This window comes from Lygodium microphyllum, chromosome 11 (genome assembly GCF_053477565.2).
Source record: "Lygodium microphyllum isolate KBCC chromosome 11, Lygodium_microphyllum_v1.1.10, whole genome shotgun sequence".
NCBI lineage: Eukaryota > Viridiplantae > Streptophyta > Polypodiopsida > Schizaeales > Lygodiaceae > Lygodium > Lygodium microphyllum.
In genome coordinates, this window is record NC_141145.1 from 21,105,987 (window position 1) to 21,128,448 (window position 22,462).

Consider the following 22,462-nt stretch of genomic DNA (forward strand, 5'->3'; position numbering starts at 1 on the left):
TAAAATACATACAACAGATTTTTGACCAAGTGGATAAATATTTTCCTATATACGTTATAATGACTTTTAATCATTGTTCTCGTGTTGAATAGATATAGTACAAGTTTTAAACATATGCTATATCTTTTCCCAATGTAAACACGCAACGAAGTTTTTGCTTACTCAAAGAGTAGCTAATTAAATAAAGTAAAATTAAGAGTAACTAAAAATAATAGAAGAATATTTTCTTATTTAGTTTAGGGTATAGTTCATTAAAAAGTTTTTTTTGGCCATATGGTCAAATATATCCAATTTCTGTAAGATGATTCCATTAATACTTTGTATTATGGATGTTGGACTCATTCCACCTAATGTTTCAGTGTTTTTTTATTTTCAATGAAATTTTATGCTTCATTTTATTTTGCAATTTCATTACTATTTTCTTCTTTCTAAGAGGTGACAACATAAAAATTATAAAATCTCCATTTTCTTACTTGTACATGGTGCGCAGATCGGATGTTGTATGCTCGTGTAGTGAATGCCGGAAGGTTCCCAAGAACAAAAGAACTCTAATTTTTTCACAAAACTCAAGGTAGAAAGCATGCACGACATGAACAAGAGACCAATTGGGTACAATCTCCCCCCATGCCTTGTGTGAGCACTCCACAAAGCATGTATTTTATGTATTAATCATCTTCAAGCTCAAATAATAGCCCATATTACAAAATAGCACGCTTTTGGCTTTTGAGTTTGCTTTAGCACAAAATAGAAATAAAGCTAATGGGCGGGCGTCCAAAGAGTCAGGCATACCCAATACAATGTCCAAATACAAATATCATAATCGTGCGCCCATGCGCATACAAAATAATAAATAAATATCCAACGCCTCAATAAATAGGCAGGACAAAATATTGGTACCATGCCTAAGGTATGTGTCCATCAAAATATAAGTGATAACTCGAATACACGCTATCCTCCAATGCTTTCCTCTGCTACTGCTGCTATCTCTACACATCAACTGAAGCATTCACAATCATTAGTAAAATAATACAATTAAACCGACAATAGTAAATACCTAGCAGTCTTCAGCTACATAAATAAATGAACTAATTAGAAATCAATCCTAATCTTAATTTATCACGAGTGCGCACTCTAAACTCATAAACGTTTATTAATTTAATATGTATTTTGCGGAATCACCCGCTATGGAATCATCCATGTACACACTAAATTAATGAAATGGCCAAAAAGGATAGGTGTCCCCATCAACTTCTCACACAAAGAATCCACTTTGTGTATGAGCCCCGGTCAACAAAGTTTACAGAATCCACCATAAAACCTCATGGAATCCACCGTGGCACAGAATCCACCGTGAAATATGCCTCCTGGCATCATAATGTTTCCATTCTCTTAAAGCTTATACAACAGCTAATAATTCTATATCATATGTGAAATATTTAAGTTCGGAGGGTTCTAGAATAGGCTATGGGATGATTATCTTGCATAAGTACGGCTCCTATTCCAGATCCGCTAGCTTCAGTAACTACTAAAAAGAATGGTCTATTAAAATCAGGTAGTTGTAATACAGGAGCATGGGTTAATGCATGTTTCAATAAATCAAAAGATTTCTGTTGATTATCAGACCAATGATAAACAATATCTTTCTTTAAAAGTTTAGTCAAAGGCAAAGCAAGTAATGAAAAAATTCACACAAATTTCCTGTAAAAACTAGCAAGATCTAGAAAAGAACATAACTCATGCACGTTTTTAGGTATTGGCCAGTTCAATATTGCTTCTATCTTCTTAGGGTCAACTTTAATACCTTCTGATGATACAATATGACCTAAATATTCAATTTCTGTTTGAAAGAACTCACTCTTTTTCAGATTAGCATACAATTGATTATCTTTCAACAACTTGAAAACCAAAGACAGATGTTCATAATACTCTTTCTCATTTTTACTGAATACCAAGATATCATCAAAGAATACTATAATACAATGCTCATATTTCAAAAATATGCGATTCAACATTCTACTAAATATAGCAGGTGCGTTAATCAATCCAAAAGGCATTACTAAAAATTCATAATGACCAAATTGTGTTCTAAATGCAGTCTTGAATATGTCAGATTTATCTAATCTCACCTGATGATAACCAGCTTTAAGATCTATTTTACTAGATATGGCAGAACCTTATAGTTTATCCATAAGATCATCTACCCTAGGAATTGGATATCTATTCTTTATAGTAATCTTATTTAGGGTACGATAATCAATGCACATACGATAAGTATTATTCTTTTTCTTTACCAACAAAACAGGTGCACCAAATGGAGAACTACTAGGTCTAATCAATCCTCTATTTAATAATTCCTCAACTTGATTTTGAATTTATTTATGCTCTATCTGGTTATGCCTATATGGTGCTTTACAAGGTGGTTGTGTACCAGGAATTAAATCTATTTTGTGGCCTTCGGGATGTGAAGGAGGTAATCCAGGTGGTAGATCTTCAGCAAAACAATCTTTAAATTGTGCAAGGAATTCATTATGCCTAGGGTGCATATATTTTTCTTTAGCTTGCAGTTCATTCACCCAAATTAGATAAGATTTACTACTTTTGCGTAATGCACGTTTAGCTTGAGTATAAGTAAGTAGTGGAAAAGCATTAGATGCATGCATACCATACAATGTAATGTGTTTTCCTTGAAAATGAATGTTAATTGAATGCATGGAATAATCTACATCAGGATTATGCTGATGACGCCGAGGCATACCTAAAATAATATCACTAGACTGTAATGGTACAACTAGAAAATTCCTTCTTTTAGTATATTCATCAATTTGAATTTCTAAATCATGCACTTCTTGTGTTCCATTATACCTTGTACCTAAGAATGCTGCTTTAATGTGATAATGCATAGGAACAGTTTGTAATTTCAATTCTTTCACTAACTTTGCAGAAATAAAATCATGTGTACTACCATCATCATGCAAAATATTCTTTTCTTTTCCATGCACTAATCATTTCATTGTCAACAAAGAATGTGGAGTTGGCATACCTGGTAAAGTATCCGAAGGAGTAGTAATGTCGTCCTCATCTTCCGTAAAGTCAGGCATTTCCTCATGTTCTTTATCTTCCATTGCTCCAAGATAGTTGATATGGACAGGTGGCTTCTTGGATTGGCAATTAGCTGCTAGATGTCCAAGTTGATGGCATTTGTAACACACTATAGGTTTGGCTTTAGATACATTGTTTGCAATGGCAGGAAGTCTAGGAATATTAGGATTGGGCTAGGAAGATAGCTTAGGGTTTTGATTGGTATTTGATGGCAAAGTAGGTGGTTTTGTCCAAGACTTACGGAAAGATGATGAAGGAAATTGACTTTGATTGAATCTTCTAAAATTTGAATTGAATTGCTTAGAACCATAGTTACCATTTGCTTGAAATTGTTGTGGACGCTTGTCTCTTCCTCCGAGCTTGTCTTCAGTGTCATGAGCTAAAGAAATTGCATCTTCAAGTGTTGGAGGCTTGAACATATTGACTTCGAATGCCCAAGTAATCCAGACATATACTTGCACTTGTGAGTCGCTTCAGGTACATCTTCAACCATGCATAACTAGAGTAAGGCATTCCAAAAGCATTCAGTGTACTGAGAAATAGGCTTACAATATCTTTGCTGAAGAAGGTCCTATTGCTTTATGGTTTTTTTATGGAATTGTGGAGGAAGGAAGTTTTGCATAAACTTTTTCTTGAAACTCTCCCAGGTAGTGGGACAATCTATACTTTTACGAACCACGGTCCACCAAAGAGATGCTCTATCCACTAAATGATTAGTGACACACTTGATTTTATCTTTTTCAGCGTATATTTCCTCATGAAAGTAATCATCAAACTGACTGATGAATGCAAGAATAGTTTTTCCATATCGAGTGCCATTGAAAGTACGGAATTTGAAATTTCTTTTACTTATCTTTGTTTCTTTGCTAATGGATTGAGCTTCAAGAGTCACATCGATGGTTCGTTGAATTAGATCTTCAGGTTGTGGTTCCTCTTTGTCGGTAGTCGATCTTTGTAAATTGGCCAATTGAACTTGCAATGCTTACCGGGCTCTTTGTTCTTTGTCCAACTGTATCATAATTAAATCCAACTTTTGTTCCACCGTAGGTTCAGGAAGATCACCTTCAGCCATTAAATCATCCATATTTTGTTCCGTCATCCTGGAAAACTTCAAAAGACCTCACACTCTCAAAATCCAATTAGTGGGATGAGCGTAGCTCAAGATCGGGTGTACAAGGCTTATATATTTTTGTTTGGCTTTCACGGTCTTTGTCTTTGGCAATTGCGGGATTTGAAATCTTTGTAAAATTTGCGTTTTGACCTTCTGCGTGTGCTGAAATTGGTTCAGCAAGTCTGCGTATGCGAACAAAGTCTTCCAGGGAACAACTTTACAGTTCGGTGCTTCTGCGCAGGAACAGTGCTTATGGGAGTTTTGAGTACAAGTCAGTTCTGACTTCTAGTTACTTGCTGGACTTGCAGAGTTCCAGACTTACGAAACTTGCAAAGCTTTGGAACTTTATGTGATTTAGGACTTGGGTAACTAAGCTTAAAGCTTATATGCAGCAAACGACGATTTTTAGGGGGGGGCCATTTTCTGACGCTATTTTTTTCCGGATGCTGCCGCCCTCTGTCGTCGAATTAAAAATTTGAAGCTTTTAAGCTTCTTATTAAGCTTTATAAGCTTTAAACTCAAGCTTGAAGTTTATGAAAGATATGGCTTATCTCTGTTGACTGTGAGAAGACGACTTGAAGAAGAAGATGTTGGAGTGGTCCTCCACCGTTACAGGCCGGTCCTTCACGATCAAAGGCTGTAAACAGAGGTTCTTGACCGCCAGGAATCCACTTGTGTCGACCATTCGCGATGAGACTGACCATAGAGCTCGATCGTTCCAGGAGCTCCGCCTTCGCACAAGATGGGTAGCGATTGGAAGCTCTCGATCTCAGCTTCGCTTTGATACCACTGGTGCGCAGATCGGATGCTGTATGCTCGCGTAGTGAACGCCGGAAGGTCCCCAAGAACAAAAGAACTCTACTTTTTGTACAAAACTCAAGGTAGAAAGCATGCACGACATGAACAAGAGACCAATTGGGTATAATCTTTCCCCATGCCTTGTGTGAACGCTCCACAAAGCATGTATTTTATGTATTAAGCATCTTCAAGCTCAAATAATAGCCCAAATTACAAAATAGCACGCTTTTGGCTTTTGAGTTTGCTTTAGCACAAAATAGAAATAAAGCTAATGGGCAGGGGCCCAAAGAGTCACGCATACCCAATACAATGTCCAAATACAATTATCATAATCGTGCGCCCATGCACATACAAAATAATAAATAAATATCCAACGCCTCAATAAATAGGCACGAAAAAATATAGGTGCCATGCCTAAGGTATGCGCCCATCAAAATCTAAGTGATAACTCGAATACACGATATCCTCCAATGCTTTCCTCCGCCACTGTTGCTATCTCTACACATCAACTAAAGCATTCACAATCATTAGTAAAATAATACAATTAAACCCACAATAGTGAATACCTAGCAGACTTCAGCTACATAAATAAATCAACTGATTAGAAATCAAACCTAATCTTAACTTATCACGAGTACGCACTCTAAACTCATAAACGTCTATTAATTTAATATGTATTTTGCGGAATCACCCGCTATGGAATCACCCATGTACACACTAAATTAATGAAACGCCCGAAAAGGATAGGCGTCCCCATCAACTTCTCGCACAAAGAATCCACTTTGTGTATGAGCCCCGGTCAACAAAGTTTACGGAATCCACCGTAAAACCTTACGGAATCCACCGTGGCAGAATCCACCGTGAAATATGCCTCTTGGCATCAGTACAAGTATCATGAATAATGTTTTTTTTTTTGGAGAAACTGTAAATTTGCTAGTTGATCATGAGATTGTTGCACTTGGGAGAGTGCATGCAATACATCCAAATGAGACATGTCATGGAGAAACACTTCAAGATGGATATATTTCAGTGGCTATTGATAAATATCTAAATGTAGCGGCATATTTGCCATTCCCAACAATTGATGCAATGAAGGTCCATGATGTTGTAGGTGGTTTTGCACAGATTTTCACGATTGATTCTTGCCAAGAAAAGTGTTGTAAGTTTGTTGATAGAGAAGCAATGCAACAATTATATAAATACTTTTAGGGATTGCAATTTGAAGATTGCACAAACTATGTTTATGACAAGTTTTAATCATCATGCAAGATTGATCACTTGGAAACAAGGAAGTACAACTTCATCTTCAATGGACAAGTGGTATGTGGAAGGGCATGGTATGAGATTCATGGAATCCCAAAGACATATTTTTATAGGTAGAAAACATAATTTGAGCATGGTGTGAGGAGGGCATTGCATGGAAGCAGGGGGTAATAATAGCAGCTTGGGATCACACACAGATAGGAAGAGCCATCCTTAGAGACTTTTTCAAGAAGAATGCAAAGAAAATACCACATAAGAGTAGAACAATGCAAGATGGATCAAGAGAGACACAAGTGGTTATCCCAAATGTTTACAAGCAGGTAGATATATGGGCAGAAGTAAATACAATATTGAATAGTATTGGATGTAAGCAAATATCATTGTCTACCTTCAATCGTATTTAGAACAAAGAGTTCAAGCATGTAACCTTAGCAAAGACGAGTGAGTTCTCCAAATGTAGTATTTTCTCAAAGATCAAAGAGCAACTTGCAACAACAATGTCTTCAAGAGTGAAATGTGCTTCTAAAAAAGCGTCAATGGCACACACTACAACAACAAAGTTGTCGAAACATATACTATTGTTGGCGCTTGGCCTCAACATTAGATCCAAAGAAAAACATGTGTATCATACATGCTAAAATGGACTAGCAAAAGACAAATATCCCTAGGTTATGGCTTTGATAAAAAGAGACTGAAAGATCTACTCAACTACCAATTTCTTTAACAGGCATGATTACGCATGGAAAGCATGGAGAAGGTAGATATGGACATTTCTCACTTGATCTATTGCCCCACGATCCTAACTTCAAAATTGCCTCATTGTCATTGTGATTTAGAAACCTAGAGTGACTACACAATGTCGTGATGTTGTGCGTCCACCACTGCAAATTTGAGAGTGGAGTCTTCTGCCAAGAAATTGATCACATTAGTTAGCGTCATTAGGAATTTATTTTCTATTGTGTGTGTCTCTCTGTTTGCATTTGCATGACGCAAGAGCACATGTTGTTAGACTAGGCACAATTTCTTGAATGCATTCATAATTTTTTGTGTGGAAGCATCGCTGGATTGATTACATAGCATGGATTCTAAATTACAAATCACATGAATGATTGGGCACAGAGTTCTCTTCCAAAGCATATTCTTGTCAGGGCACAATCCATGGAAAAACAGATTCATATGAAGGTTTTCATTTTGAAGACTTAAAGAAAAAGTCGTAATATTGATCCTTCACTTTGGACTTTTTCCATGTGACTTGTAATTCGGATGTTGTCAATGCAGATGATATATCTCTTCATATGCAAAATTAGCAGCCTACAAAGGCCAAAAGGTTTCCACTCATATCATGGACATTTAAATACAAGATATCTTGAAAAGAGACTAGTCTTTCTGAGGTTATGGATTACCACTACAATCTTGCTGTTGCACTTCGTGAAATGGAAGAGTGTTTTATACCCATAGATGGCATCAACATGATTACACACACTTTGCTTAAAGTGGTTGAAACCACTTCACCACCTTGACCAAGAGAGGAGGTGCTAACAACATTGTATTGGTCACATATGTTGTGAAAAATGATCCTCATCACACAAACAAGGCAAGCATGGAATCCTAAGTTTAATATTCTTAATAAAAAATGGTAGCACTTGAAGATGATAATATTAAAGGTGCGATTCATTGTCTTTTTGAGGCAAGTCAAAAGAAGACGGCTTCGCCATTTCCTCTCAGAACAGAATAACCTTTCTTGGATAAAGAAGAAGAAGAAAAAGCAACAACGCGATCATAGCAGGACGTTCTCAATAACGTTATTATTGACGTCAATGAACGATGCTTTCTGAAGCTTTCTTTTTTTCATACTAAGAGGAACAAAAGCATCATCATTGACGATGTTGTCTAAATTTTTTTGAAGTTTTTTTTCGAAAGCCACGAGCTTTGGAGATGGCATTGATTATAAAAGGACGGGGAGGCAGAAAGAAGAGAATGGGACGAGGAGGAGAAGCCAACAACGAAGAATGCAGCAGAAGAGAACGATGGTGTCGACGCCGAGAGCCGACGATGAAGCTGCTGCAGTGTACGAAGGAAGACATAGCAAAGGGTAGCAACAATGACGAAAAAGCTGAAGGCGACGACCAAAGCATCGACGAATGTGCTGAAGGGGCCACCCTGCAGTCGAAGAGGCCACTGCAACAACAAAGGATCAGCTCTGCAAAAGACTACGGCAAGTCGAAGGGAGAGAAGATGCGGACAACAAAGATGAGTGAAGCAGAAGTGCTGAAGAGGAAGGGAGGGAATCGCCGATGAAAGAGGAACGGTGACCAGGCGGAAGAAGACCAGGCGGAAGAAGACTACAAGAGGAGGTGCTTATGAGGTCGTTGTCTTCTAGAGTCTGTTCCCGCCACCTTGAAACATTGCCTCCATACGATCACCGCATATATTTTTTATCCTTCTCTACAGATTGATATCACCAGGAAAATACGGCTGTGGCCAGAGAATCTAGCCATGATAAGTCTAATCTGTAGCAGCCTTGCATCACCTCCTATGACGTAAGTGTGCTGCTCTCCATCTTCTTTCGACCGGATTTAAGTGTTTTTTTTTTTTATTGAGTTCTATTTCACGGCTTTTAGGTTATTTCCTTAGTTGAAGCCAATGAACTAGAAACAAGGTCACAGATGCCGCTTATGAAAGTATCACCCGCATGAGAGTAACAGTGCAAACTGGCAGCTTATCTATAAAGAAGACTTACAATAACATCACTTGAAACTGGGCATCACATAGAGAGAGGGAAGAGGACCTTTTTTTTTTTGTGGAATGCCACCACCAAATTTGGTTCATGCCACACACCTTGGGAGTAAGGAATATTTTCCTTGCAATTGATTGATTTGGAGAACTAAATAAAGCCTGTGCAATAGCTCTACTTCATGAGGGATATATGTCACTTTACCGATAGATGAGAGGACTTGCTTATGAGTTTCTAGTTGCCTCTTTGGAACAAGTCTTGATCTACCATCAATGAATTCAACATTGTATCAAGCCACAAGCAATCAAGAGAGGAGTCAATAATCTCTTAAGCTTCGTCTCAATTGAAATTTCAATTATGTTTAAAGCTAGTCATGAGCATCATCTTCACTAACCCTTCCCTTGACCATGAGTCTTTGCATATGTACCTCAACCATACCTTTAAATAATAAGCTTGCTTTTCCATTCACCTTGTTCTTGTTTTTCTTCCTTGTTTCAGTTTGAATGTTGTAAACTTGCTTGGATTGTACTTGGAACTCCCTGCTTCTATCTCGCAAAGCGTCCCTATGGCGAGCGTCTTCCACGAACCCCCGTGAATATTCTTGTGTGCGACACCCGGTGAACCCGACATGAAAGCGTTACTTTTGATCGTCAAGATAGGACTTGACTCTTTGAATACTCCACCCACTTCATCTTTGAGTGCTTCTACCTTTTCAATCGATGAGATGAAGACATTATTACAAACTCTTTCTTCAGGTATTGTGATGCACAATCAGCAGATGCAGTTCGATGCAATAGCAACAGTAGTTACATAAGCAACAATTGGATCAACAACGAATGCTACATGAAGAATAAGAGCATACGCATGGAGCAACCAAAGCGATCGAGGCTGTGGTTAGTGAGCACAAATTATTTGATGGTCAAAATGTTTCAACCTATCTTAAAGCCTTTGAAATCTAGATGCACTTCTTTGGACTTCCTACCAACTAGAGCAACTATTTCCTACGGTTTATCACACCTACTTTGCGGGTTAGAGTGATCGGTTTGTTTGTCCAAGACTCAAACTGGAATGTTTTCAAGAAAGCGCTCAAAGATGAATATTTTCTAGAGGATTATGGTATTGCTATGCAGAAGACATTTAGAGAGTGGGTCTATCAGCCCAACAAAGGTCTTGTTGCTTCTAAGTTGTTGCGGGAGTTTGAAGAGCAATGCAACTGGATGGATGCAATTGAGCAAAGAGCCCTAAACTTGGAGTGGAATTATTCTTGCAGGCAACGGATCCTACACTTTAGGATGCTATTGATGCGGTTTTCACATTGACAAAGAGGCAAAGATGGAAGGCTCACTTGCAGAACGGCATGCAAACACCTCTAGCAATGTCTTCTTCTACGTCAACTTCTCCTACTTCTCATGTTGCTCCTTCCACTTCTTCTTCTATTTCTCATCTTGTGTTTATGCCTATTTCTATGCCTATTCTTGCAGTGGTTGTCAGACCATCTGCCAAATCCATTGTCGAAGACATGGTGGAGGAAATTTCAAAGAACTTGAAAGATCTTCAAATTAAGATGACCACAAGAGAACACCAGCCACTTAACCTAGCTCCAGCTTCTGCCCCAACCTCTTCTTCTCCTATGAATTCTTCCAAAAATAATTGTGTTCGCCATTGCATGTGGTGTGATAGTCTAGACCATGAGTGGAAGGACTATCAAGACTTTGAAGAGGCAAAAAGGCTCAATTTTGTGGTATGGAAGGATAGGATGAGTTGTTTTGGAGATACAAACTAACCAATTAAACCAAATTTTGGCAAAGGAGGTATGAAGAAATTATTGGAGGAGTCTCTTTTGCGCTCTTCTTATGTGAAGTAAGAGGTGGCAAGAGAAGCTGTTGCCTATGGTCTTCAATTGGAGTAGTTGTTGCCGAAGGACAAATCTCCTTTATGGTCCTATGCACTGCATGTAGAAAAGAAAGGTAAAGCTTCATCATCCAAACTTTCAACCATAGGAGATGCAATTAAAAAAAGACTAGATAGAATGATCGTGTATATGTCTTTTCTATCTATGCTTACATCACAAAATCTTAAGGATTTGAAGTGCTTGTTGAAGAAAAGAGAAAAAGACATAATGATCAACCTGAAGGATCGAAGAGAGCGACTGGAAGGAGTGAACCAATTCTTTAGCCTTTTTCTTCAGGATTGAAGCAGAGTATGGCTAATGTACAAAAGCCAAAAGTACAAGAAGATCAGAAGGCCTAAAAGACAAAGGATTTGGAGCCGAAAAAGCAACCCGGATTCAAGTTGTTATCCTAAATTGAGATGACCACGGACTTGAAATATGTACTTGAGGAACGGATTCTTAATTGCAAAATTGAATTTACTCTTGGTGAAGTCTTGGGGATTGCCAAAAGAGAATTTTATGATCTTATCATCAACATCACAAAAAGAAAACTGCAAGTGATTGAAGAGCCAACGTAGGATATGATCCAACGAAAGGCTTTAGCTATTGCCGAGACTATTCTCTATGGGGGTTGTAGATTGAGGAGATTGATTTTGATGAGGAGACTATTGAGGAGTCTACAGATGGAGCTCTATGTATGTAGTCCAAGAAATCTCTTCATCCTTTACTTCAGCTTGTACAGTATGATGAGAGTGATGACGCGCCTAGATTGGTGCCTCGAAGCCATTTTTATCATAGTCACTGGGCTCATGCGACTACAGAGACTATAGTTAAGCTTGGTGAGATGGAAACTCCTTATATTGCTCTTTTGGATCATGGCTATGAGATTAATATCATAGTGCGAGGTTTATATAATATTGGTAGATGGACAATTGATGTGGATCATGGTTGGCGCATGCGTGCGGCCAACAACACTACAGTAGATTTGTATATTGCTTGTCCACATTTAAAGATTTCTATTGGAGATGTGGGTGCATCTTATCATTTCTTTATATAAAACTCTTGTTCTTATCCTATTATTTTGGGGCAGCCATTTATTGTTGAGTCTCAGATGGAGACTAAAGTTCTGGATGATGGGTTTGCCTATACATGGATCCGAAGTAAGGATGGGAAGAGAGCTGTCCAGTTCATGACTGTTTGCATTAATCATCAGCAAAATAAAGATTCTTTGAGGGATTTTCCTCTTCGAGTAGGAGAGAGCCGGTCCAGTAGGTACCACTGTCTTGTAAAATGATAGTGGTACGAGTTAGGAAAAGCTCTCACCTCCTGGCAGCCACAGTTTTTCCTCATGTGTTTATGGTGTATCCACTAAAAGTACTTTGTGCTTTCAGCATATTTTTTATATGACTAGAGGGCTAGGCAATATCTAAAAATAAAAGAAAAAGAATTGATGCTTACAGGTTTTTTGCAAGAAGAAAATTGGATAAATGGTCTCTATGATGGTCTTTCATGCTCAAATACCATGGGAGAACTTTCGATATTGCTAAATGCTAACGATCAAGAGTTGTCATATGTTTTATAGGTCCATTCCCTGGCAATGTATTGCAAAATTACTGATTTCATGCTTCAAAAGAATTTGGGTATTGAGGATTCTCAGCAAAAAGTATTCCTTCATGACATATTTCAGCAAAAAGAGTTGGATGTTGCTATACATAGAAAAATTTGTGTTTGCCAAGGTATTTTCATTGAGGGTTGAAATTTGCAGGTTGTAGCAATGAAGCTAGAGTTTAGAAAAAATATAAGACAATTGACAAGAAGGTTAGACCAGTTGTAGGACTGCTACCTTTGGATAGTTGAGGTGATTAGAAGACCTACTTTGCAACCTCCTTTACGTGATCTTGCAGGTATTAAACATAAGTTTTTAATTGAGACATTGAAAGAGATGAAGATTGGGACCGAATATTTTTTGCTTCTTGAAGAGGTAAGATGTTTTCAAGAGATGTTATGCAGACATGAAAAAGCTTTTGCTTTCTTTTCACATGATATTGGATGTGTTGATTCTAGGGTTATGACGCCTATGGTTATTTTTACAATTCTACATATCCCTTGGAATCTATGGCCTATTCCTGTACCAAGGGCTCACTTGCCCAAATTGGTAGAGCTTTTGAATGAGCAAATCGAGATGGGGATTTTAGAACCATCTTCAGCTCCATATTCCAATAGATGGTTCATAGTTCCTAAGAAGAATGGGACGCTCAGATTCATACAGGACCTACAGGCAGTAAACAAGGTCATTATTCGAAATGTTGGTGCAAGACTATTGTGGATGAGTTTGCCGAAGCTTTCGGGACATGCTATCTATTCACTTGGTGATCTTTATTCCGGATATGATCAGTTCCATCTTGCCCTTGAGAGCAGAGATTTGACTACGATTGAGAATTGCTCCAACTCTTTGAAAGGCAGATTATGAGTGTGGGAGACCTATTTTTCTTACTATTGATACTAGTCATATCATCATTGGATGGGCTGTTGGCCAAGACAATGCATATGGAAATATGTATGCTATTCGGTTTGGGGCAAAAATCTAAATGAGTGGCAACGTAGGTATTCATAGATTAAGAGAGAGATCTTGGAGTTGTCACAACTCTCAAGAATGATAGAGAGTACTTTGTTGGTGCTGCTGTGGTGGTTGAGACTGATTGTTTGCCTCTTCTAGGTATGATCACGAGTTATTCAACTCCAAATATTGCCATGCCTAGGTGGATTGGGTACATAAATCCATGAATCCGGAGTTCAGGCACATAGTAGGTAAAGACAACCTAGTAGCCAATATGCTTTCATGATCAATATATGATGATATGGATTTTTCTTGCATTGATAATGCTGATGATGGGGCTGATCTTTTGGCCATGCATGCTGATCATATTTTTCATGTGTCTTCTTTGGAAAGCTTTGATGATTTTTTGTATAAAGGAGAGTATTTACAAATTGGATGTTATTTGAGTACCATATCTAGATAGGATGGATGGACTGATGTAGACTTCAAGAAGATTAGAAGAAAAGCTTATGGGTTCTTCTTGCGAAGTGGGCTACTTTGAAAGCATCCACGAAAGTGAGGATGATAGCCATTAAGAGTTTTTTGTAATAGAGCTTCACATGTGCGGATCATGAAAGAATTCCATGAAAGTCTTTGGGTTGGGCATCGAGCTCTGTTTGGGCGAACTATGAGAAGATAAAAGAGCGCTATTGGTGGAAAGGCATGTACAGAGATATCTCACAATTTGTTGAGACATGCCCTCATTGTCAATTTGTTCTCTTCAGTGAGGCATAGGGATGAGCTTCATCCTACCTACCCACTATGTATTCATTACAAGTGGGTTCTTGATTTGATTACTATGCCTGTTGGTTTATGGCGGATGTACTATATTGTTTTAGAACGAGAAGATCTCACAAATCAAGTTGAAGTAAGAGCATTACGAACAAAGTCTACTTCAGTGGTCTGTAAGTTTATATTGGAAGATATTATTTGCAGATATGGATGTATTGGAAAAGTTACGCCAGATAGAGGTGAGTTGGAAGTTGATGAGGCTAGGGAAAATTTCTCTCGCCTTAGCATTAAACTTACTTTGACTTCGGCATATAATCCAAAAGGCAATGGGAAGAGTGAAAGAGGCCATCCACCGATTGTGAAAGCTTTTGTTGCAAATTAAATTTGGAAGCATGAGAGAGTGTGCACAAGAGGGAGAGAGTGTGCACAAGAGGGAGAGAGAGAGCTCAAGTACAAGAACAAGGTCTTGTTTAGTCTTGCTCAAAGTACAACTAATACACTCTTCTTTTCTTAAGTGTATACTTTAGGCTATTTATGTAGCCACTAGAGGAGTTAGGGTTAGGGTTTTCCTTGTTGACCTCGAGTCTATTAACACCTAGCTACCCTTATCCTCTCTAGTGTAAGGAGAGTTCCTATGTTTATCTTTCAGCACCCCCCTCCCCCCAATGTCAAGTGGCTTTGGATAAAACATAATAGGATGCCTCCCCTTAACTCTCAATGAGATGCCTTTATAAATCAGGCTACAATAAAAGGCTATAGGTAGAGAGTGTTACAAGACTCAAAAGATTCAGTCACCTGTGGATTGGGAGGCAAAGTTGACATCCAATTCCTTAGGTACTTCTCGAACAACACTGGGACACTTACTGGTGATATGCCCGGTCTTTTTGCATTTATTGCACTTCATTTTGTTAGGATATTTCTTCTAGCAATTGCTCATAATATGCCCATTTTTGTGACTAAAGGAGCACTTAGTAGAAGCTGTATGGACTAACACTTACTCACGGGAAGTAAATGCTGAAGACCCTTCAGTATTTTTTCTCTTCTCTTTATCCAAGCATGACTGGATGATACTTGCTAAAGTTGGGTTTAAGATATTAGTTAGGGTAGTCACAAGAGTTGGAAAGACCTTCTTCACATACTTTAGCAGGATGTCAATGGCATATTCATCATGGATATGTGCTTGAATGGAGGCAAGCTATGCCATAAGCCCCTTCATATGTGAAATGAACTTGCTTAGATCTTATCCCTATTCGTATTCCAAGCTAAAAAACTTAATCTTGAGAAATATCTTGGAGTTCTTCCCTATAGCATAGTAGAGCCTTTCGAGCTCATCCCACTTTTCTTTTGCAGTTGAGATTTAGTCAATACGATGAATTAAAGATTCATCTAAATGAGGCATGATGATGGCCTGAGCCCTTTCATCATCTTCTACATCAAAGGGATTGGATGGGTCAATTACTTTGGTCCCTTTTATGAAGGGCCCGTATCCTCTTTCCATCATTTTGTATTTGACCAATACTTGCCAAGGATAGAAATATTTTCCATTAAATTTCTGAATTTGAGGATGGACATCAGCATATGTTGTGGCCATTGGGAAGGTCTTACCACTTGTTAGAACAAGGGCAATGTCTAGTCCCTTACAACCTTGCCACTGAATGCGGAAGCAAATCAAATAATTGATATCACAGTTGTAATCAGGAGAAAGGTTGAAAATCATACATATGTAATATTTCAAAATATGACTTTGGTGGCCCTTTCTTATTTGCAATATTCTTCTGAGGTTTAATGGTCTTTTTAGGCTTCAATGATGTGAACCTAGACTGGACTTCGGGCTCCTCCTTGTGGTATGGCTTAGTGGATGAACCTTGTGTTTGACAAGGACGATCTATGATTTGAATATCTATTGTTGATGACTTTAAGGAGAGTACAATGGCACTCATCCCTCTAATTTCATTGACCAGCGTGCTTGAAAAATGCCACACATGATATGCAACACAATTTTAGGATAGGATGGTCTATGTGTTTATAATTGTACACATAGCCTTACAACATGAAGTAAAGCACTCAATCGTTTAAATTTTTTGATGAAAAAACTTAGATTGTGTAGGTACTAGTAGCAGTAATGATTAAGCAATGTGCCTTAGTGCTTAGCAGCACTCATCTCTAGTTTATGTTGCTAAAGAAGGTAGATGTCAGTCTTGATGAGCTTGATGACGACCTTACAAGTAAAAGAACCTCAAAAATGAAGTTCCCAGATTAGTAGTTGACTCTCGAAGAGATGATTCAGTGATTAAAATCACTCTTAGTGACCAAACATTGAAAAATTTGAAGGTTGAAGAAGCTTGAAGCTTCTTGGCTATGGCTGCTAGAGACCCACAGTTAGGATTTGACTCTGTGGAAGCAGCAGAGGAAGAATTTCAGAGAACCCTCTTGGATGGAGGTAGCCCACTTAGGGGACTATCAAAGCACCATGGTGGCCGCCCTTATTACTTCTCTTGGAGGCTGCACTACTATATGAATTGCCATGCTATCAAAATTGCGCCGTTTTTTGCATTTGTGGCAATGCTACCCACCACGTCAACCAATGTTAGGGATTGATGTGCCATGTGGAAGCCCCTAAGCTAAGGATGAAGTCTCCAAAAGGAATGAGGAGCTAAAATTACTTCTATTGCACACACCAGCTTCTCCAAGGTTAGGGGGTCTAGCTAGCTATGGTGGAAAGGAAGTTAACTGAGATGGAAAGAGTTCTTCTTGTGCACTTAGATGTGTATAGAGACTGAGGGAAGTTGAAGGATCAGAGGCTCTAATACCATGTTGCAAATCAGAGTTGGAAGCATGAGAGAGTGTGCACAAGAGGGAGAGAGAGAGCTCAAGTACAAGAACAATATCTTATTTAGTCAATTGCTCAAAGTACAACTAGTACGCTCTCCTTTGCTTGAGTGTGTACTTTAGGCTATTTATATAGCCACTGGAGGAGTTAGGGTTAGGGTTTCCCTTGTCCTCCAATCCATTTACACCAAGCTACCCTTATCCTCTCTAGTGTAAGGAGAGTTCTTATGCTTATCTTTCAATAGCTTTGACCAAAGCATGCAGTGGAGGGTTTAGGGAGTGACCTAGGTTGTTGCCTTATGTCTTATGGGTTGATCACACTGCTCATAGTGTGACTACATGTTATATGCTAGTTGAGTTGATGTATGGGCAGAAGCCAGTCATGCCTACAGAAACTTGCACAATAACTTGGAGTGCTTTACCGTGGCAGAAAGAAGAGATGACTAGAGAAGATATTTTGGCTCTTTGTATTCATTAGTTGGAAAGAAGACTAGAAGATATTGAGAGAGAAAGTCAAAAGCTCAAATAGGCCAGGATTCACAACAAAGACCATTTGATAGCAGACATTGATTGAGGCCTAAATAGATTAAGGAAGGAGATTGGGTGTTGGTCTATGACAGCAGTCTAGATAACCAGTATAGTGCTATCCACAAGGTTTTAAGACGATGGTTTGGGCCCTATTCAATGCAGCATGTCCATGTCAAAGCTACTTATTCCATAGCAGAGCACTACAAGATATAGACCTTATAGCAACGTTTAAAGCGACGAAAATACAAACATCAAAATTTGCCCCCGTCATCGCAAAAAGCGTCGTTATTGACGACGCCATAGAATCGTCGCTATATGCGTCGCAAACGCAAATAGCGATGCATATAGCGACGGTACAGAGAATTTGCGACACTCATAGCGACGCCAATAGCGACGCGAGCATTAAATTTGCAACGCAAATAACAACGGTAACAGAGAAAAAAAAAATTGTGTGCTGTATGAGAGCCATACAAAATAGTTTCTAGACTGTTGCATACAAAGCGCTTGCAAACAAAAAGAATGTATACTAAAATCATAAAACTGATACATGAAATAAATACATGATCGCATAAAATGCGATTGGTACAATCATGAAACGATATCACTAATACATAGAAAATGTCTACATAGATCAAGCGACTAAAGACTAAAGGTGTATGAGCTTTAAGGATCCAAGGGCGAGCTACAAATCCTCGTCCCCCGAAAGCTCGTCCCGCCACAAAGGAGCATCGAACGGATTCTACAGAAAAAGAAACAACATATCAATCCACCATACAATAATGCATTCAAATATATCATGGTAACTACGGACAAGAAAGATGAGTGACTTACAGGGCCGCCACGTGGCGTCTATACAATCGGTCGATCAATGCCCTAAGACCGTGCCTCTCTGCATATCGAGTCTCAAGGCCTTGCGGATCGCGATTTGTAATGGAGTGCTGCAAAGAAAACAAAATGCTAACTGTTAGAAACATGATTGTCAGTACAAAGAATATCTCAAAAAAACAAATAAGCAAAACAAAAGAGAAACTTACAAAGTCCTCCAAATATGTCCTGTGGCCGCCACTCCCAAGATGATGCACCGATCTGGCCTTGATTCGTGTCCTCGCCGCCTCCTGCTGCTGACTCCAACGTCCTGGCGTATTTGTAGCCTCCTCCCTCAGTCGGCACCAGTCGTCTGCATCTAACCACTCGGGCTTTGGAGCCCCACTCTTGATTGCCTTGCGTGCGTCGAATCGTCTATGTGACATGTATGCACACATGCAATCCATCATCCAGCCCGTAGAGAATCTATCTACTGCGGCTAGCACTGGGAACTCCTCGTGCAAGGATGCTACTATGTAGTCCTTGCTCCCCTCCGGTATGTTCCTCCAATGATCCAGGACGTTGTGCCGAAAAACTTGTTGGCACAACTCCCTCATGCGAGCCATCACCCTCCTCCCCTCATCATTCATGATGATGGCTCCTGACCTACTATCCACTAGGTATCCATAACCCCTAGGATTCTGCCTAAGATGGGCCCTCTCCCATCTGTGTCCACGCTCCTGGGCATATCCAGGAGACCCCTGTACATCTAGTGTACCGAGGGGGGTACCCTCTCCCGGAGTGCCAAAGGGGTGGCACCAAAAGGAGTGCCATCTGCCGACGGCTGCGCAGAAGCTGGAGTAACTGGAGTCGACGTCCCCACAGGTGTGACAAATCTTGGAGGTGACGCAGCTCCAGCTGAACGACAAGACAGAGACATCGCGTTCGTGTCTCCACAATAGCACCCCCTGATCCTCCTGCAATCGCAGTCCCTCCCTCTGGCCCAAGTCGCGAGCGTCGAGATCGTCTACTCGAAGTTGAAGCATCTGATCGCGCTGAAGTAGATCTAGCAGAGTGCCCTGACAAAGAACGAGACAGCTCCTGGTCTGCCATCTCTCTGAATCTCGCGAGCTGATCTGGAGACATGCGTGCCATCATGTCCTGAAACTCCTCATCGCTCATCCCTCGACTCATCCTGAAAATGTCGATACCTACACAGATAAAAAATGATGTTAGAATAATCAATTTAAACTATACAAAGCACATTAATATAAATCATTTTTGAAAAATCCCTCTTAAAATGCATATCTTATCTACCTTTATGGAAGATCTAAACAACGAATTGAGTAATACAATTCTCCAAGAATGAAGTATTCTATGGTCCCATGTTAATCTCCTTACACAACTCTGCATACACTGGAAGGTCGATTGACATGTCACCACAAAAGAACAAGTCTGCCTCATACTCAAAAAATTCTACGACTTCTGTATTTCCATCATTGTTAGCCGATGCGGGCTCCAAGCTTGCAGTGGCCTCCACCCCTTGTAATATCGACCCCTCTATTTGCATATTTTCTTCATCTATGCATGGAACATCGCTTTGATCATATACTCTCGCACCTCGAGGAGTTAAAGGTATAACATATCACCATCGAGGTTGTTGGGGGTTTGGATAAAAGATTACCTGTTCACAAACACTTACAAAGCGAGTTCAAACCATTGCGACATAAACCATGTCATATTACAATTAGCAAGCAAATGACTATTTGCACCTGTTCACAATGGGCCGACAACACAAAGGTGTCGCGCAAATTCGTCCATTTTTTATCGAAATCAATTTCGAGAAATCCAGATGGACCTCGTCGAACTATTGTTCCAGCTCCTCCAAGTACCACTTTGAACCACTGCACATCAAATAGTATCATCGAGAAGCTACGGTAATCCACCATAATAATACTTTGCAAATTCCCAAAATACTCCATCTCATCCACAACCGTGTTCGGATCCATTGCTCATCGCCCGCTCTCTTGCTCAAACCTTGCCATGACACCACAGTCCATTATGGAGCGCATTTTGTCAATACGCTCCACGCGAAAATGCCATCCGCACAACCACGTTGCACTATATATTTTGTACTGCACATTTGAAACACTCAAATTAGATGTAGCAAGTAAATTTAGATACGACACATTCTAAACCCCTCATCACCTTTGGACTACATCCCCTCGAGAACTCCCACTCCTCCATTGAGACCTCTGTCCCTTCGCTGGATGCTGCGGTCAAGGCTCCATGCAACCATCGTGTTGACATAAACCACGGCATCTCCTCCATGCCTTCGGGATATCGAATCGGTTGGTGATGTGTACTGCGTCGGAATTCAGCTCGCGCTTCCTCTCGATCTTGCCTTGCAATCTGGTACTTGGTGAGCCACGTCTCCATGGAGGCATGGTGCAACATACAAAAGAGATTCACCTTCTCTTCCATTGAGGCATCCATTCTTTTTTCTACCCCATTTCCAACCACCACATCTCCAGTCAGCCTATCATCGTCCTTCAGCGTCCAAAGCATTTCATTGTCCGGTTCCACCGTTGGTAGCCATTGTGAGATATGCACTAATGCCTCTGATACCAACCAACCTTCCACCATGCTACCTTCTAGACGAGCTCGTTGTCGCACAAAGCCTTTCAGGGTTTTCATGAAGCGCTCCAGAAAGAACATCCATCGTGTATCGATAGGTCCAACAATCTCCACTTCGTCCACAAGATGCACAAGAAGGTGAACTTGTATCATGAGCATGCTAGTGGGCAAGTATTTCTCAAAGAGACAGACCGTCTCAACTGCTCCCCGCCTTGCGGATTCAATAGAGGACATCTTAATCTCTTTCTGTGAGATCCATTGCACCAAAGTCGACAACTTGTAAATGGCCCCACGGATTTTTGGAGTAAGGCATCCCGCGATCGCGATCGGTAGGACAAACTACCACAAATGAGAAAGCATTATGAATAATGGTCACTTTTCAAATTTCAAAATGTCCACGCTAATTAAAATCCATTCTATTCATAAACCTGACATATCTTATGCCAATCATGGGATTTTAGCCCAAAAATTTGGTCATCTTTAGAAAATGCGGACATGAGAGAATGTATCATACCCATCGGAGTGCGGATAGACTTGATTACTTGCTTCACAATGCGCTCTTCTTTGGTAGACAAAACCCAGGGAGCGCGAGGAAGCTGCACTCCACCTTCAGCACTCGATTGCGGCCAAAGCGCCTCCATCTTACCTACCTCCTTTAAATCCATTCGTGACCCTATAGTGTCTCTCTTTCCTGTGATGTGGTCCCATAGCAAGCTACCCACATTCTTGAAAATATGCATGGGATCCAACAAGTGGTTGACCTGTAAGTGGGTCCAATATGGCAACTCGTAGAAAACTGAGAACCGTCGCATTCCATTTGGATGCAATGTATGATATTTCAATAACCTGAAAAACATCATAAAACACCTTGAAAATACAAATGTTTGCAATAATACTGTTAAAAAAAAATCAATGAAGCCTGTCTGCAAGGTACCTGAATAACTCAGCCACACTCGTATCGCTCCAACCGTATTTTGCTTGCACACTTAAGAGTGCAAGCAATGTCTTCAACCGAGATACTCAGCACCCATCATATAATGGTATGGATGCTTCCTCTCTAAGCGGGTCAGATGTCTCAACATCCATGGGAATCAATGCATCGATCATTGCCTCCATCTCAGGCTCCAAGATTGTAGGCAGGTTGGAAAGGTTGTCCGTCTCCTCTGGCATTGACGGTATAGATGGGCCTTGCGAGTGGTCGATTGGCTCCTGCAATCCATCCATCCCACGTCCACGAACTCTTCTAATTGGCCGCAAAGGGTGCACTCCCCCTTGGGTCGAGACATCACCCCCCTGGATAGAAAATTTGCCAACAAGACCCAATCTTATTGTGTATGGTTTTCAATTAGCTTGAGAGTACAATGCATGATTAATATTAACTTCAAATTACCGTTTGCTGAAAATCTGCAATCGCCTGATCAATGATCTCAGATTGAAACT